The following is a 13,315-nucleotide window of genomic DNA, read 5'->3' as shown; positions in this document are numbered from 1 at the left end:
ATACGTCTGCCTTTACATCACACCCTTCAACACGATTTTTCATTTTATTTACTCTTTCAGCGAATATTTACTGAGTACCTGCAATCCGCGCCAGGCCTCGAGTTCAGGGATCCGCAGAAGGCAGGGGCCCGGGGGTGGGGGGATGGGGGGGTGTGGAGGGGTGTGGGGGGGGGGTTGCAGGCGCCAGCCCGGGAGGGGCCAGAAAGGGAACCGGAAGTCTTCGGGGAACTAAAGCCTAAAAGAGGAGTGGAGAAGGCCGTGGGCACGAAGGGCGTGGAGAGAGAAGAAGCAGAGGGGCATGGGGGAGATTCAGAGCCATTAGGAGGGGTGGGTGGGGGACTGGTGGGCTGAGTGTGCGCAGACAAAGAGCTGCTGCAGCTCTCACCAAATGTGTGCAGCCACTGGACCCACAGCTTCTGGGAGCTCCATGTGCGGACTGGACGCCCGGAGCTGATTCTCATCAGGTTCCCAGGAGAAGGAACCTGGGAAGAGGGACCGTTCGTTTCCTGGAACTGCCGTAAGAACGTACCACAGACTGGGGGTGGGGTGGGGGGTGGGGGCAGAACTACAGAAATGTATTGTCTCACGATTCTAGAGGCCGAAGTTCAAGGTCAACATGGGGACAGGGTTGGTTTCTTGCAGACCTTCTCCCAGCCTCGGGGTTTCCCCAGAAGTTTTGCTTTCCTCCGCCTCTGCATCCATCACCCACTCTTTGCCTTCATCTGCACCTGTCTCTGTGTCCACATTTCCCCTTTATAAGGACACTGGTCACAGTGGATTAGACGCATTATGATGACTTCACCTAAACTCGATCACCTCTCTAAAGATTTTATCTGCAAATAAGATCCTATTCTCAGGTCCTGGGGCTTAGGAATCTAGCATAGCTTTTGGGGTGGGAGGGGCTGGGGACACAGTTTACCCATAGCAGGGTCGTGGCAGGGGTAAGCTGAGGGAAGTCTTTTAGGATCACCCAGAAGTTCATGAATCATTACAGTCTCCGGATAGCTTTTACAACGTGCCCCGTGCCATTAAGGAGGCAGAAACGAAGCGATTCCGCTGGTGTCAGAGGAAGAAGCTACCCTATTTTCCCCGTGTCAGTGCCAGCAAAAACATGGCCCATCTTTCCCTGGAGCCATAGGTGGGGTTGTCTTCAGTAGTGTATCAGGTGGCTGAGGCTGCCATAACCCACAAGCCAAATACCACAAACTGGGTGGCAGGGGACGACAGAAACGTATCTCCCCACAGTTCTGGAGGCCAGAAGTCCAAGGTGAAGGTGTCTGCAGGGTCAGTGTCTCCCGAGGCGCCTCTCCTTGGCTTGCAGACACCTGCCTTCCCGCTGGACTGGAATGAGGTCTTACCCTAATGACCTCATTGAACTCAATTTCTTCCTTAAAGCCCTTATTTCCAAATAGTTAACATTCTGAGATACTGGAGCTTGGGACTTCAAAATATTAATTTTGGGAAGTGGGATACAATTTAGCCAATACCAACTAGCTACAGAGAAAGTCAGTGTTCTTATTGAGGATCAGCTGAGTTGGTCTTTTAAGTTGAGCAGAAGAGTGGATTTCCCCAGGCGGCTGTGGGGAGACTTCCAGATGAAGGTGTCTTAAATCCACGCCAGCTTGGAAGTCTCCAGGCCTTTATAGACCCAGCGCAGCACCTCAGTGTTCCTTGCCTGCAAGCTCTCCCCTCGTCCCCAGGTCTGTGGGGATAGCTCTGGGCAGGCTGTTCTGTCTCCCCTGTCATGGTGGACTGGCTGCCGACCCCTTAGGGGCCGAGCAGAGTGGACTTCTGTTTTGACTATTCGTTTTCTCACGTTTTCCCTTTAAACGTAGACTGTCTTCTCTCTCCCTTTCTTATTTTTGTTTCTAACCCCCTCTGTTCCTCGTCGATGTAATTTTAAAGTGAAAACACATGGCTGCAAACCCAGGTCTCTCCATTTACTCAGCTGCACCTACTTATTCAATTTAAACTGGAAGGCCAGTTTACAAACTTTCAAAAATAAGTCCCGGGCCAATGAGGAGAACTGTATAAACACAGGTCTAATTTCATTTCTACTTGTTGCATTTTTTTTTCTCCCTCTCTTGCAAATGACCTTCCTAGTTTAAAAGCCAGAACATATGTGCGTACACACATATGCACACACACATTTTCTTTCTGGAAGTTTCTTGATTTCTAATTCTGTGACAAAATAAACAGGACTTGAACGGAAAAGGAGAATTTTCAAGAGATGGTTTCCAGCAAACTGTCAATTAACATTAGTGACATCATTCAACACAATATCAGTTTAAAGGGCTTTAGGACAGAGTGTTTGGTTATTAGAAAAATGGCTGAGTTCTGCTTTTCTCCACGAAAGACACATATACGCTAGTTTGTCTAACTGTTGATCCTAATCCTCTCTCACTTTACAAAGGAAAAGGAATGCAGCTAGCTTCAGAAAATAGGGTGAAGAACATATTTCTGGCAGCCCAGCTGTTCATATTTTGGTATGAAGGAACAAATATGAGAACATTAGCTAACCCTGAAAAGCCCTGTAAATAAATTCAACTTGCTTTATTTTATCCTACAATAACCAATACTATAGTCATAGATGTTTTTTATTTGACCCAACTCAGTCACACAGCATTTTGACTTCACATTTCCGGCATACACAGAATCATCCAGAAGAGTTACTGAACTATCAGATATTAATTCCTTGCTATTCACAGGACCCAGGACTACACATTTTCATATTTAATATATGACCCTCCCAAAATGCTTGTTTAGGAACCTGCTCAACATCACCTTAGTAGGTAAGGGGTAGAAGATTCAAAACCACGTCTTGTGAAGACAAAGGCAGTGCTCTTCCTCTCAACTGGGAGGTTCGAACAAGTCTGAGGGCTTGTCACATTTTCAGACGTCACAAATGAACCTCCATAAAGCCATACTTTTGTTACGAACTGAATCGCATGTCCCTGGAATTTATATGTTGAAGCCCTACTCCCCGCATTGCAGCTGTATTTGGAGGGAGGGCCTTTGGAGAGTTAATTAAGATTAAACGAGGTCAAAAGAGTGGAGCCCTAGTAAGATAGGGCTGTGGCCTTATAAGCAGAAGAAGAGAGACCAGGGACCTCCCTCCCTACTCCCTTCCTCTCCCTTCTCCTCCACTCCCACACAGGAAGACGCCATGTGAGAACACAATGAGAAGGTGCTTTGGCCAGGTGTAGTGGCTCCTGCCTGTAATCCCAGAACTTTGGGAGGCCAAGGTGGGTGGCTTACTTGAGGTCAGGGGTTCGACACCAGCCTGGGCAATGTGATAAAACCTCATCTCTACTAAAAATACAAAAGTGAGCCGAGTGTGGTGGCGCACGCCTATAATCCCAGCTCCTTGGGAGGCTGAGGCAGGAGAATCACTTGAACCCGGGAGATGGAGGTTGCAGTGAGCCAAGATCACACCACTGCACTCCAGTCTGGGCAACAGAGAGAGACTTCATCCCAAAAAAATAAATAAAATAAAATGACAAAAAAAAAAAAAAAAAAAAAAGAAGATGCCTTCTGCAATCCATGGAGAGAGTCCTCACTAGAAACCAACCCTGACAGCACTTTGACCGTGGACTTCCAGTCTCTAGAACTGTGAGGAAATAAGTTCTGTTGTGTAAGCCACCCATCTGTGATATTTTGTTATGGCAGCCAAGCAGACTAATACAATTGTGTTGGGGGGTCTTGGCTGGGGGCTGCTTTCCTAGTTTTATATCCTCTTGAAAAAACAGACTTTTGCCCTTAAAAGCATCCTATGTTTTACTCTGTGCAGGAGCCATTATGACAAAACCTGGAGACGTTCTTGAACTTAGGACTTTATGGAAGAAATGAAACATTAGATGATTGGATCCATACTGGAAATGAAAACCATAATACCCTGGGGAAAACAAAACAACACAAAACACTATTAGTGAAACAGGAAAATTATAAAATTAACTTCTGTTTTCTACTTGATTTAAAAACTAGTGAAAACCTTCCAAGAGGTATGACTTAGGGTGTTACTCTGATGAAACCTAAGTTCTGCCCATCCTCAGCCTCTTACAAGGCCACACCCCCCTCACCCTCTGGACCCTGTTCTATTTTGCATATTGCAACAGCAGTTTGTATATCTGAATTTTTAAAAAAGAAATTAGTCTGTAAATGTGCAACTGTTGGGATTCATTTTCAGGACATCCTGTTATCAATATTTCTAAAGAGACTTCTTCCGTGGTGTATTTTCTTATAAACATTTGAGGTTGGTTGTTGGCGAGCTCCTCCTCCGTCGGCTGGACAGTTCTTCGATCATCCCAGTTGGTTCTCTGCGTCACCTCCCCAGCAGAAGAGCGATTGCTAATGGAATCCACAAGGAAACGAATCCCCTGTTTGAGCCAGAGCCCTCCCTGTGTGATATTATTTCACATCCCTCCAGCTGCGGGCATCCGGGGGTGTTATTTAAAAAGTAAAACAAAACAAAAACCATTCTGTGCCTGTTCTTATATGGGCTACCCCGTAATGAAGTTCAGAAAGATAGCTGTTCACTATTAATCCTGACTGCCTTCCAAACAGCTCAGAAAATGTAAGCCGGCTCTGCCAACACTGACTCATCGAGTGCTTTCCCTCTTCCTGCGAGGACTTCCTTTGGTACACAGGGGCCTCTGTCCTCTAGTTCTTGGTTTAGTAACAACCAGAAACAAAAACAAGCCTAAGCAGGTTAGGAGGTAACATCTCAGGTGCAACATGGAAGAAGCTTTTCATGAGTTTACTACTATACATTTTTTTTTTTTTTTTGCCTAAGCAAAACTTATGTATAATGAATGGCAAAAGTGGCCAGGCACAGTGGCTCATGCCTGTAATTCCAACACTTTGGAAGCCAAGGTAGGAGGTCTGCTTGAGGCCAGGAGTTGGAGACCAGCCTGTGCCACATAGTGAGACCCCGTTTCTACAGAAAAATAAAAAAATATATTAGCTGGGTGTGGTGGTGCGTGCCTGTCATCCCAATGCTCTGGAGGCTGAGGCAAGAGGATCACTTGAACCCAAGAGTTCAAGGCTACCGTGAGCTATGATTGTGCTACTGCACTCCAGCCTGAGTGACAGAGCAAGACCCTGTTGAAAGAAAGAGAGAGAGAGAGAAGAAGGAAGGAAGGAAGGAAGGAAGGAAGGAAGGAAGGAAGGAAGGAAGGAAGGAAGGAAGGAAATACTGAAACTATTTCTTTGTTACTAATAAACAATGTGTAACTGGGGATCTAGCAAGTGTTGTTATGGTTTTAGGAATGGATATTGTGGAAGTAGATTCCTCCTTGACAATCTGAAGTCTCATTGATCCCAGGACAACTGGGCAGCCTGAGACTTGTAGTAGTCAGGGTTCTCTAGAGGGACAGAACTAATAGGAAAGATGATATATGTGTGTGTGTGTATATATATATATATATAAAAATTTTTTTTGAGACAGCCTCACTCTGTCACCTAGGCTGGAGTGCAGTGGTGCCATCTCGGCTCACTGCAACCTCCACCTCCTGGGTTCAAGCGATTCTCCTGCCTCAGCCTCCTGAGTAGTGGGGATTACAGGTGCCTGCCACCATGCCCAGGTAATTTTTGTATTTTTGGTGAAGACAGGATTTTACCATGTTGGCCAGGTTGGTCTCGATATCCTGATTTCAGGTGTTCCGCCCACCTTGGCCTCCCAAAGTGCTGAGATTACAGGCGTGAGCCACTGCACCCAGCTGAGGATAGACGTATACATGAAAGGGAGCTTCTTAAGGAGAACGTACTCACACGATCACAAGGTAAAGTCCCACAGTAGGCCGTCAGCGATCTGAGGTGCAAGGAAGCCAGTGGTGGATCAGTCCGAGTCCCAAAACCTCAGAAGTAGGGAAGCCTTCAGTCTGTGGCCAAAGGCTCAAGAGTCCCTGGCAAATCACTGTTGTAAATCCAAGAGTCCAAAAACTGAAGCACTTGGAGTCAGATGTTTGAGGGCTTCCTAGCATCCAGCACGGGAGAAAGATGGAGGCTGGAAGACTCAGCAAGTCTACTCTTCCATCTTCTTGTACCTGCTTTATCCTAGCCACGCTGGCAGCTGATTAAATGGTGCCCACCCAGACTGAGGTTGGGACCACCTCTCCCGCTCCACTGACTCAAATGTTAATCTCCGTTGGCAACGCCCAACACACCCAGACAACACTTTGCATCCCTCAGTCCAATCAAGTTGACACAGTATTAACCATCACAGACCTGATCCTTTTTCCTCACTGGATCAACCACCTTAAACTGAACAAAGTTCCAAGAAAAGATATTTGTATTTGAACTCTTTAGGGTCTTTCTTTTACTTTTTTAAAATGAGTAAAATAAAAACAAAATATAATGCCATTCTTGCTATCAGCCCGGGAAAGAATAAGGGTTTAGGGCTTCTAAACCCTTCTGAGCATGCTGGGTTCTGGCCGCCTGTAGATCATCAAGAAGCCGAATCTCCTTTATCAGCATCCCAGCAGACAACACAAGGACCCTAAAATGCTTTGTCACCAGTCACTACCCGCTTACAAGATACCATTCATTGTCCAGGACTTGGTTTCCACCTTTTGTTAACTCCCTATGTTAGACATTGTCATAATTGTTTGTTCAGTTTATTGTTTACGTTTACTTATGCACTTACCAGGTTCTTGCACAGGATTTCTTTTTGCAGCTCAGGTCTTTCTCTCTCTGATCCTTTCCTTCTGCTTGAAGAATATTAAGTCCCTTTACAAAGGTCTGTTTTAGTTAGGCTCTATGTTTTGTTTTTTTTTTTTTTGAGATGGAGTTTTGCTCTTTCACCCAGGCTGGAGTGAAGTGATGAGATCTCGGCTTACTGCAACCTCTGTCCCCCAGGCTCAAGCAATTCTCCTGCCTCAGCCTCCCAAAAAGCTGGGATTATAGGCACCCACCACCACGCCCAGCTAATTTTTGTATTTTTAGTAGAGACACGGTTTTGCCATGTTGGCCAGGCTGGTCTCTAACTCCTGACCTCAGGTGATCCACTCACCTCGGCCTCCCAAAGTGCTGGGATTACAGGCGTGAGCCACTGCGTTTGGCCAGCTCTCATTCTTATTTACCTGAAAATGTCTTTATTTCACTTTTATTCTTAAAAGACAATTTTGCTGTGAGTATAATATGATTAAAATACAACACACTACCTGTTCTTTTCTTCTCACGTGATTTAAAAATGTTATTCTTTTGCCTTCTGGTTCCATTGTGTTTTTTGTTGAGAGGTCAATTTTCTGTCTAATTGTATGGTTTATAGGGTGATCTGTCTTTGCTGTTAGAATCTTCTCTTTGTTTTAGAGGGTCTATATTACCACTGCAATGAATCTAGGCATACATATGTTTTATTTATCCTGCTTGGGAATCATTATGTTTCCAGCATTTGAAGATTCAAGTCTTTTATCAGTTTTGGAAAATTCTGAGCCATTATCTTACTGAATATTGCTTTCTTTCCATTCTTTGGAATTCCAGTCAGATATATGTAGAACTTTTCATTCTATCCTCCATGTCTTCATATTTTTCATCTCGTTGCTTTCTGTCTTGTATTCTAGGCAATTTCTTCAAATCTATATTTCAGTTCACTAATTCTTTCTTCAGCTGAGTCTAATCTGCTGTGTAACCCATTAAGCTCATGTCTTACTAATTGTATTTTTTATTTCCTGAAGTTTGCTTTGGTTAGTTTTGAAATCATCCTGGTCTTTTGAGATGGTGTGTTCTTCTTTTTTCTAATATTTACTCATTTATATTTGTTTTAAATTCATTCTTGTATATTCGTTTATTTTTATATTAATTGTCTTGTTTTCCTTTCCTTAAAAATAACTGATATAGAAGTTAAGAATTACTTATGCAGATAGCAAGGGCATGAGGGTCTTCTGTAAGGCTTTTTTTTTTTTTTTTTTTTTTTTTTTTTAAATAAAAAGCAGCCCCAAATCATTTTCTAACAAAGAGCAGCCTGAAAGCTAGGAGCTTGTATGGGTGAATGCCAGCAGGAACTATGGACTAGACATGTTCAAGATGGCAGCTCCATCTTCTCTTCTCTGCCAGCCACCTGTACTGTAAAGGAGTGGACAAGATGACACTGATCAACTAGAAATCCAATTTGTATAAGATTAGGGTGGGGCGACCAGCCTTCCCCATACACTATGTAGACATCATACCTGATCAAACCAATCTGTGAGCCCTATGTAAATCAGACGCCACCTTCTCCAGCCTGTCTATAGAATCTGATACAATCCACCACCTCCCGTCTTTTCAGACATCTCTCTCTCTCTTTCACAAGGAACTGCTCTCCTCTCTCCTTTCTTCTATTAAACTTTCTTCTCCTTAACCCACCCACATGTGTCTGTGTCCTGAATTCTTTCTCAGAGCATGACAACGAACCCCAGGGTATATACTCCAGACAGTGTAGCCCCTTCATAACCAGTAGAATTTCAGAATATAAAAATACATATTAAAAGTATATAGCATATTAAACATAATTTTAATACATTTTGATATTTGTAGTTCTCATATTTGTAGTATTTAGGAGTCTAATTCAGCTGTTGATTACTTGTACTGATTTTTATTCCTAGAAGAATGTTTTTTCTCTCTCCTTCTTTCACTCTCTCTCTCTCCCAAGAGCTCATTTTCCATGCAAATTTAATCATGGAAAATTACTGAAGACTAAGGTCCATTTCTCCAAGGACAATTTGCATTTATTTTTTCCAGGTGCCCAAGGAAGTAACAAACCAGATCCACTTTAAATGGAAGCCTTGGCTTGAGGCTTTCAACATCACACAGATCATGGGCTGGGCTGTGATCATGAATTTTCAGTAGAGACTGTTCCCCTTCTCCACACAAAGCCAAAGAGAAACAAATTTGTTTGCTTTTTTTTTTCCTAGTTCACTCTTATACCTTAAGAATAGCCTTTTAGGAATTCTGGCTTTATTGTGTGTTGAGGGACTGGGTGGGTGCAGGGGAGGCAGGTGGGCTCTGTTCCAACTCTTTAGTTTGGTGGGTCTAAGCTTATCTTTATTTCTCCACAGGGCTATGGAAACGGGATTGGCAAATAGCCTTAGGGTAGTTTGAAGAATTTAGCTTTCAGAATTCACAGCTGAACTTTGATACTGGCCTGTTGTGAGCTCCCTTACATTCTCATGGGTTCCAACATTTTCAGGTGTTTTGTAATGGGATGGTTTGAGAATAGCAAAGCCTCCATATTGCCAAAATAGAATCTAAATGGTTTGCTCTGATTCTTGCTAAATTGTTTATGTCTCTTTACTTCTTGCGTTATATGCCCTTCTTTATAAACTTAAAATGCAGTCTACTCTGTTTTCTCAATATCCCCATGTCAGGATCCCACATGCCCATTCATTTACTTCGATAGTTTTTCCTTCTAAACTTGTGCCCATTTTCTTCTTAGAACTTCGGGCCTGGATTTCTCATTACCTTTTTTTTATATGAGGAACAACTGGATTTCATTCCCAAACACCGACCATTTCCATATTTCCCTTCACCTTCTGGAGAAACCTGCCATGGATAATGTGACAATTATTTATCTTTCTCTCTGGTCTCTCTATGAACCAAATATTAACGCCCTTATAAAAATCTGCACCACACTTAACAAAAATCAGCGTAGACACTCAGTCTTTTGATTTTGTACATAGATGTTTGAAGTTCTGTGAAACAAGGATTTAAAAAAAAATCTTCCACATTTACAATTTATAACTGAGTGGTCTGGGCTTGCTTTTAGAAGAACTTATTATAGCCCCCTTGTCAAATCCAATAGGAAGATGGGTCTTCTGTTAAGTAATGAATTATGAGGCTTTTGTTGTTGAGGTCCCTCTAACAAGCAACAAATGCTCTCCCAAAATAATTGGGGCTCCTGATGCCAGGGGGGTTGTTCATTTTTTTCCAGTACCAATTTGTTTTGCTTCCAGGGGCAGAACTAAAGGTATGTTTGGAAATGACAATGAGGTAGAATTTTTTTTTCTGTACAAGAAAAGCAAGGCCAGGCACAGGGGCTCATGCCTGTAATCCCAGCACTTTGGGAAGCCCAGGCCGAGGTGGGCGGATCACTTGAACCCAGGAGTCTGAGAGCAGCCTGGGCAACATGTTGAAACCCTGTCTATACAAAAAAATACAAAACTTAGCCAGGAGTGGTGGTGTGTGCCTGTGGTCCCAGCTAATCAGGAGGCTGAAGTGAGACATTCGCTTGAGCCCAGGAGGTTGAAGCTGCAATGAGCTGAGATTGCACCACTGACCTCCAGCTTGGCTGACAGAGTGAAACCCTGTCTCTTACCAAAAAATTTTTAAAAAAATAAACAACAAAAACAAGCAAAACATTTGAATCTGTCCAACAAAGGGGCAAGGTCTATCTGTGTTCTCTGTCTCTTAAAAGTCCCAGAAAGTAGATTTCTGCTGGGAAGCCTGTAGGTCCATGTTAGTGATAGAGGAAGAGAAGCCTCTATAACCAGAAAGACGTAGTCTGTTTCCATCTTGGTTACAGTATATTAGTGAAATTTAAGAGTTAGGAAACAAACAACTGCCTACTTCAACATCAGCAGCTGCATTCTCTGACATTCATTTTTGAGTTCCTTAAGTGCTAATAAATACATTTAGGTTCGGGGACACAGCAGCAACCCTGCCGCTGGGAATCAGTCATGCCTAGGGTGCTGCTGATATTCTGAGGAGTTGAAGTGGATACTAAGGATTGTCTGTTTTTAGAATTGTTCACACATCTCTTCTAGGGTGTGTGTTGCAGTCCATTAAGAGTTAGGTGGGGGCTGGACGCGGTGGCTGATGCTTGGAATCTCAGCACTTTGGGAGCCTGAGGCGGGCAGATCAGCTGAGGTCAGGAGTTCAAAACCAGACTGGCCAACATGGTGAAACCCCATCTCCACTAAAAATACAAAAAAATTTAGCTGGGCATGGTGGGGGTGCCTGCGATCCCAGCTACTTAGGAGGTTGAGGGAGGAGAATTGTTTGAACCCAGCAGGCGGAGGTTGCAGTGAGTTGAGATTTCGCCACTGTACTCCAGCCTGGGTGACACAGCGAGACTCTGTCTCAAAAAAAAAAAAAAAGAAAAAGAGTTAGGTGGGGCTGGGTATAGGGGGCTCACTCCTGTAATTCCAGCACTTTGGGAGACACAGGATAGAGGATTGCTTGAGGCCAAGAGTTCAAGACCAGCCTGGGTAACATAGGGAGACCTTGTCTCTACAGGAAATTAAAAAAAAAAAAAAAAAAAATTAGCCAGGCATGGTGGTGCATGCCTGTAGTCCCAGCTATTCTGGAGGCTGAGGTGGGAGGATTGCTTGAGCCCAGGAGGTCGAGGCTGCAGTGAGCCAAGACAGGGCCACTCCACTCCAGCCTGAGTGACAGAGCAAGACCCTATTGAGAGGTGAAGCCAGCTGGACTTCTGGATTGGGTGAGGACTTGGAGAACTTTTCTGTTTTACAAGAGGATTGTAAAATGCACCAATCAGCATTCTGTAGTGAGGATTGTAAAATGCACCAATTAGCACTCTGTGGCTAGCTAGAGGTTTGTAAAACGTGCCAACCAGTGCTCTGTAAAAACACACCAATCAGTGCTCTGTGGCTAGCTACAGGTTTGTAAAATTGAATAATCAGTACTCTGTTAAATGGACCAATCAGCAGGACGTGGGCAGGGACGAATAAGGAAATAAAAGTTGGCTACCCCAGCCAGCTGCAGCAATCCGGGTCTCCTTCCACGCTATGGAGGCTTTGTTCTTTTGCTGTTAACAATCTTGCTGCTACACACTCTTTGGGTCCGTGTCACTTTTGAGAGCTGTAACACTCACCACGAAGGTCCACAGCTTTATTCTTGAAGTCAGCGAGACCACGAACCCACCAGAAGGAACAGAATCCGGACACACTATCTCAAAAAAAAAAGAAAAAAAGAAAAACACAGTAAGGTGGGTCCCAAACTGCCTCCTGAGGAGCACCTTGGCACTGCTTGCGGCATTCCCTGTGTGACCAGAGCACCAACAGCAAAGTCACAGCACCCAAAGGTAAGAGGTCACCTCTTCTCCACATTCATATCCTTTTCTTCTCTAACTTCCCATCCTTCATGTGTCAGCTTCTGGTCATCACCCCTTCCAGGGAGCCCACCCCAGCCTGGGCAGAGATTCTCCACTTTGTGCCCCTGCACTCTGCCCACAGCCCTATCAGAGTGGCGATCACAGTATCCATTGGCGTCCAGGATTTGGCTTAACATGCAACATTTGAGAACCAGGTTATGGTACTTTTGTTGGTGTAACACTGATTTTTCAGAATTTCAATCTGAAGTCATTTATATCTTGATATGCAATTACATAAAATGAAGACATATGGTTGTTACATTCAAGCTAAACAAAGGTGCACATGTTTAGAAAGGGCTCTGATCACAGCCCTTCTCAGTTTAAAACCCCTCCCAAAAGATCTCCCTTGGATTCCTATTGTTTCTTCTGCTTATTCCTCTTTTTCATGTCTCCTCAAAGCAGTTTTGGGTTCCAGTGAAATTCTATCAACTGGAAAATCATTTAGAATGAGGGTGGAGTGGAAACAGACAGTAATGCAAACAGGATGGGGTATGGTGAGGGAATTCGAGGAGGGGATGGCAGCGAGGGGAAGGAGGGAAGGAGACAGGAGCCGGGGAGTTTCCCAGCCTAATTCCCGTCTCTTCACCTGGAGCCAGACACGTCCCTTCTCCTACAGGTGGTTCTTTTCTCCTCTCATCCTCCATCCCCTTCTGTTTTCTTTCTAAGCTAACGCCAGTCCCTGGAGCCTCCTTTCTCCTGGCCTGAGAAAATTTATTTCAGCCTGTACTGTCTTTCCCGATTATCCTACCTGGAGAAACACAGCTGTACTTTTAGCAGGAACAGAGACCAGGGACTAGTTCGGAATAGTTATTTTAGCTAGAGGTACACAGTTTGGACATGGCTTATTTTAAGATAAAATACAGTGTATCAGTATTAATGTGGCGATTTTGGGATCCCAGGATGTGATCTATGAAGTGAGAGACCTGTGTTGTCATTTTGCCTCTGTTTTGCCATCACTCACCGCAGCAGTGATACTTGGCAAAGAAACCATGTGTGCGCTGTTGGATTCCCCCAGTGAACTAGAGGGGTTTGCTTACTGCTTCGAACGTGGGGCTTCATACAGAACTTGGCAAACCGTAAAGACTTAAGACGTAATTGCTGAATGAGTGAATGAATTAATGATGGGGGCAGCCTTCACGCTCAGTGAGGACACCTGTCAGGCTTCTCAACATTCATGAGAGATGGTGGCCCCCGTTTCTTGTATTCATGATTTCTAAAACTTCCAGGTTT

The 13,315-nt window shown here is 44.1% G+C and overlaps 2 long non-coding RNA genes across 2 annotated transcripts in view; both read left to right on the top strand.

The window, feature by feature from the left end:
* The first annotated feature begins 299 nt into the window (after positions 1 to 299).
* LOC144336275 (uncharacterized) lies at positions 300 to 4,475 on the top strand. The gene is made up of 2 exons (XR_013407905.1): positions 300 to 517; positions 3,791 to 4,475. It is a non-coding gene; the product is annotated as an uncharacterized LOC144336275 (long non-coding RNA).
* A 7,158-nt stretch (positions 4,476 to 11,633) lies between these two features.
* LOC144336273 (uncharacterized) overlaps positions 11,634 to 13,315 on the top strand; it is a 51,601-nt gene continuing 49,919 nt past the window's right edge. The window contains exon 1 of the long non-coding RNA XR_013407902.1: positions 11,634 to 12,016. This is a non-coding gene — a long non-coding RNA (uncharacterized LOC144336273). The remainder of the gene's footprint in view (positions 12,017 to 13,315) is intronic.

Source organism: Macaca mulatta, chromosome 17 (genome assembly GCF_049350105.2).
Source record: "Macaca mulatta isolate MMU2019108-1 chromosome 17, T2T-MMU8v2.0, whole genome shotgun sequence".
Lineage (NCBI taxonomy): Eukaryota > Metazoa > Chordata > Mammalia > Primates > Cercopithecidae > Macaca > Macaca mulatta.
This window is presented reverse-complemented; position numbering and strand designations above follow the sequence as displayed.